Here is a 6,000-nt window from a genome sequence, read left to right on the forward strand (position 1 = left end):
TTTATGTTGCTTAATTTGAGTTCTCTATAGGTCCTAGTTCTCAAGCTCTTGTCCTATTCATAATATGCAAACATATTTTCCCATTCTGATGGTTGTCTATTAGCTTTGGTTATTGTCTCCTTAGCTGTACAAAAGCTTTTCAGTTTAATTAAGTCCCATTTGTTTATATTTGTTGTTGTTGCAATTGCCACAGGAGTCTTCTTCATAAAGTCTTTCCCCAGGCTGATACTTTCAAGTGTCTACATCTAAGGCATGAAACAATAAAAATCCTCAAAGAAAGTGTGAAGAGAATGTTTCTTATTTGTCAAATTTTTGGCTTCAAGAAGTGCCCAGTCCTTTTAAGGGTTCACTATTATTAGAACAGGCCACCCTGAGTAATCTTCCCTTTGATGAGCTCAAAGTCAAGTGTTAGAGACGTCGTGTCTGCCAAAGCCTTTCACATTCACCCTAAACTAACCTAATCACGAAGTGGATAGCCTTTCATCTTCATGGGCTCCACATAACTCAAGGGGAGGAGATTACATAGGGTGAGTACACCAGTCTCGGGCATCTGGAGCGCCTTCTCGGAAATCTTGGAACCACATTTCACTTACCGCCCATCCTACCCTTTTCTCTTCTGGTCGGGATGCCCATGCACATTAGCGTGTCTGTGTCTCTGAATGGGGATCCCAGCAGTGACAGCAAAACTCACCAAAAACAGTAACAGAATTGTCAAACACATCAAGAAGAAATGATTTGTGATTTTTGTCTGACATTTCAAAGCTCATGAAAATGTTGAGATAATTCCACTTCTGAAAGATGCAATTTCCTTCAAACAAGTTGTTCTTTTTTAAAAAAGCAAAACCTTTATAATAGCAAATCATAAAGCACGATTTTGTCTTGGGTTTGACAGGCTATTCTGCCACAAGGCCAGAAAGGTGCCTTAAGTTGTAGATTTTAGGCAGAGCATGCAACACTAGCAAATTGTAGTTCACTACTTCTAGCTGAAATGTGCTTTCCATGTCACGTAGCAGAGAGATCTCTGGGCTTTTTCATAACTTGGTGTTTTGGTGGGGTTTAGGCTATAAGGGGAGGTTCAGGTGGTCTGTGAAATAAGGGAGTCGTCGTTCATGTTGTTTAAGACCTCTATAGCATCAGTGATATTGTGTGTCTTAAACCAAAGTCAAAATGCCTTTTCAGAATAATGCTGCTTATCCAGATCCAAGAATAGAATTAAAATCATTTGGCAATTTACATTTTCATGTTAGCAAAATAATTGCTGAGATCAAGACAGCAGATAGACCTTGAATTTTAAAAAGCTATATGCAGGAATTGCTGCCAATTTGTCCATTAAAAAAAGAAATTTGCAAAATTCAACTTCTAACTAAAAGGAAAAACCCTTTTATCATAGGTTATGCTTGTGCTTTTCTGAATTAATAACTGTCAACAAACATGTCCTATCAATAGTGAAAATAATAAGTACAAAAAGAGTAGAGTATGTCTTAGGTTACTGCCGGAAGCTGCTCCGGGTGCTGCTGTTGGTTTTGATGATTAGGAAACTAATGCAGGCAATACTGCTAGTTCAGGGAGCTAGCCCTCAAAACAGGCATGAAAATGCCCTGGATGTGGCCTTGAGTCTCCACTTTTCCTCATTGTTTCTCAAAGGGGTAAAAACAGCCCGTCCTCCAGTACCTGTGAATATGACCCTACTTGGAGATAGGTCTTAGTAGATGATGAAGTCCAGATGAGGTCGTTACGGTGGGCCTCCTGGCTCCGTCAGTTTCTGTTGCTGTAAAGGAATTCCTGTGACTGGGCAATTTAGGAAGAAAGGTTTGTTTTACTCCTGGCTGTGTAGGCTGCACAGGAACCAGGGAATGGGGATGTGCCTCTGGCGAGGTCCTCACACGGCTTCCACTCACGCAGACCGCAAAGGGGGGCTATGGAGAGACAGGAGGAGAGAGGAGGGGAGGAAGCTGCATGCAGAGCCCCGTGGAGGGCTTGGTGCCATTCCCCTGGAGGGAGGGAGCTCTCCCAGAGCCCGTATTCCTTCAGAGCAGCAGACAAATGGAGTAAGATTTAGGACCCTAATTCAATATGACCTTATAAAAGGGGAAATTGGCCGCAGAGACACACAGGGAGAGGCAGAGCATGTGACGACATGGGGACATTGTCATCCACACTCCGAGAAGCATTTGAGGTTGTCAGAAGTTAGGAGGCAGGCACAGAGTAGGTCCTCCCTCCTGGCTCTCAGGAAGAATTGACTCTGCCAAGATGTAGATTTCTGGCATCCAGAGCTGTAAGATGACACAGTTCTCTCCTTCAAAGGTGAGGGATATATTAACCAGTACGATGCAAGCATTCCCAATGGTATATGAAATCAGCACCTTGTACCCCATAAATGCAGTCATGTATACGTGATCTACCGCTTTATGATTTAATAATAATAAAAATGCCACCCAGCTTGTGTGACTTTACCACAGCAATCCCAGGAAACTACTACACATAAGAATCTTCAATATTTTTTATCATCCAAATCATTTCTCACAATTATTTCATTAATCTTTTATAATTAACCACTCAAGACTGTATTTTAAAACTGTTTTGTAGATTTTTAAGTGGTTTTCAAGTGTCTTGGTAGCTATGAGAAAGTTCCTAAAGTTCCTACTCCCAGGAGTTCTGTTTATGTTGCTCTTAAGAGATCACCTATCAGAGTCTGAGACTTTTGAACAGGCTTTTTTTCTCTCCTTTTCTGGGCATTTATTATTGTTAGAAGTAGGTGTCATTTTCTTTTGTTTATAAATACAGAATCTGAAAACAAGGAGACTTGTACTGGAAAGTTTTCTTTCACACACAACCATTGTGAGGGCATCTGAGGAGAAAATAAAAGCCTGTGTTTTTTTAGGTGAATCCATAGGGGATGGTATCTGGTAGTTTTCCATGGAGAGAGAGGCCTGAGAAATTGACCTCTCTCCGTGTGGTGCCAGGCCTGCAGATATAACGTTTTTATTGAGAGATTTTTCAAAAGGAAGGAAAACCCTCAACCACCTAGCAAGAGCTCTCTAATGCCAGTCCAGCCAGCGGCACGCAGAGCTACTGTAGAAATAAACTTCCCACTCTTTTAATAATTGTAAACCCTCTGCTAAGGCTTTCATTAGAGAGTACCTAATTGTGCCTTTAAAAAATATGTCACAGTGTAAAAAGTGGCACGTACACTGTAATTACAAATATAGACAAAATAGGCATGGTGAAGAAAATGTTCAACATCATAGCAGGAGTGATATTGAAGTGGGAAGTTTTCATTCCTTCCCTCTGCTTTCTAAGTTATCTAATATTATTCATATTATAGTCAAGTTAGAAATAGCACACAATTTAAAAAAATAAAATGCCTTATAAGCATCAGTCCTGTGCATAAAATTCCCGTCTTAGCTTGACTGGCTGAACACATTTGGGACCTGATCAGTCACAACATGTTATGCTTGTGAGTTTGGCTCAGCTCTGCGGGGGGCAATTGACTTCCAGGCATGGTGTAAACTAAGCAAAGAACGGACAAGACCATGCCCAGTCTTTCTTCTTATCTATGCGGCTGCACGATCTGGGTTAAAAATGGACATAATAAAAATGATATAAAAGCTGCATTCTGTATACCCTAATTGTCATAGGTTGCGAGAGAAATTTATGATTAGCACAAATTTAACATTCAGAAGTACCTTCTTGTGCATACCTTCCCTCAGAGAGCTTAAGAATTTATATTTTCATCATTTTCTCTCAAAATTGGTTATCTTGACTGAAGCTGTTGAGACAGATGGCTGCAGTTATAGCAATCAAGAACAAAGAAGGCAACAATCCTTAGTTGTTGCTGGTGGTGGTAGTGGTGGTGCGCAGAGTTATTCTTTGTGTCTGTTTTAGTTTTAAGCCCTAAGCAGAAATATCTGGTAAGTGGCCTATAATGAGAGAAGACTAACAATCAGAGTTATTAGGTGTGAGCATTCTATTATTTGTTTTTTTCTGATCTTTCCACTCTTACTATCAAATCAGACCTGTGGCGATTGTAAACACCATTAGCTGAAAAGTTATGTTTTATTCTTGTGTGTGTGTGGTGGGGGATGGGTGGATGGTGATCCTATATATTAAAATAACATTGTCTCCCAGTGTTCAAAAAGATAGGGATCAATCATCACAATTAAGTACTATTATTATTTTACAAAATTAATTATAATCATTTTTGAGGGATTCCTTTTAACCCAGATGAACGGAGTAGTCGAAAGTTAACGCACAGGTGACGCTGTAATTATTCTTCACTGAGTGCCTATAGAGTGCCAGCAACCAGGCTGATAGCTGATAAATGTTTTCTCATTTACTCTGAGAATAGTACCCTAAGGTGGATTTTATTGTTTCTACAGCACTGGTGAGGAAATTGAGACTAGACAGTTGTGTTCACTTTTTAAATCTATTAGTTGAAGTAATACCAGCTGCTGTGACTGGTCAGCCTTAAGATTTCAGGGACTAAACATAAAAGATGTTGATTTCTCTTGGTCACCTTGTCTCCCCGCAGCGATTCAGAGGCTAAAGTTTCTTACTTCTTGTGGACCAGACATCTCTAAAGGAGGCTTGTACCTGCATTTTGCACAGAGGGGAAGAGAAGGTAAACCTGCTTCTTGAAAGTTCTTGCCCAGGAATGACACTTGGGCTCATATTCCACAGAAGAGAGCAAGGGAGGCTGGGAAACATGGTTCCCATGGCTGGTGGAGGGGGGCACATTGCCATAGCACCTTCACAGTGTATGGAAGGGACAATACATTTTGGTGATCTTATGACCATTTGACCAATAGCATATACAGAAAACGATGCTGTTACTTCTCAGGTCAAGTCATAAAAGGTTATACATTTTTGCCTAATTGGCTAGAATGTGCTCTCATCAAGCTGTGAGCCTCCTAGTAAGAAACCAGCCACTCTGAGGCTGCCCACTAGGAACAATTCCATGCCACACAGGCCCTGTGTGTATAGTCCAAGATGACCACAGCTTTCAGGTCATCCCAGCCAAAGTCCAGCTATGTGAGTGTAGAAGCTTCCAGATAATTCTATTCGGTAGTGGTACGATTTGCCATGTCATTTGGTTCTCCCTGACCGAACCTCCAGACATGACAGAAGATAAGTTATCACTATCGCATGCTGAATTTATAACTCACAGGACATATCAATAAATAATAAAATTGTTATTTTATTAAATAACAATTACAATAATGGTTATAATATGTATAAAAAATTAATAAATTTTATTAAAATAAAACATTTTTGCACAACTAAACTTTGGATGGCTTTTTATGCTGCAAAAGAAACTAAAGATATGGTGGCCAGTTGATCAGGATAGGTTTTATTCTTGGAGAAGAAAAAAAGAACAATTTATCCTAGTCAATTTAGAGACATCTAATAATAGCTTCCCCCCCACCAGTTAAAAAATGTTAATGTTTTAGAATTCCCTTATATTGGCAGAGACCATGTTAATAGGAAAAACAAATATATTACAAACTAATGTCAGCACAGAAAGAGCTGACTTTCCACAGCAACTGAGATGAAATCTTGTTTTCAAAGAAAAACAATTAGCAGCCAATCTTGATTTACACACTGTTTTCTTTCTTTTAATCAATCTTTCTCTGCTACTATAAATACATTCGTTTTGAATTTAATGTTTACCTACATTGATTCTTTGATTTTTAAAAAGAGAATATGAGTAAGCATAGCAAAAATTCTGTAAATTTATACTTTCCAGAAATAAATGCTTTATAAAACATTATGATGATTTTATTGATAAATATGTTTAGAAATATTTTCCATTCTGGTATATTTTTTAGTAACCTGATAGGAGATTACTGTTAAAAAAAAAATCCTCTTCAATTCACTTATAAAGCTACTTTATTATTTTTTTCTTTTCTGGCCGGGGCTGGGTTTGAACCTGCTACCTCTGGCATATGGGGCCAGTTCCCTACCCCTTTGAGCCACAGGCACTGCCCATAAAGCTACTTT

The sequence above is a fragment of the Nycticebus coucang genome, chromosome 1, assembly GCF_027406575.1.
Source record: "Nycticebus coucang isolate mNycCou1 chromosome 1, mNycCou1.pri, whole genome shotgun sequence".
NCBI lineage: Eukaryota > Metazoa > Chordata > Mammalia > Primates > Lorisidae > Nycticebus > Nycticebus coucang.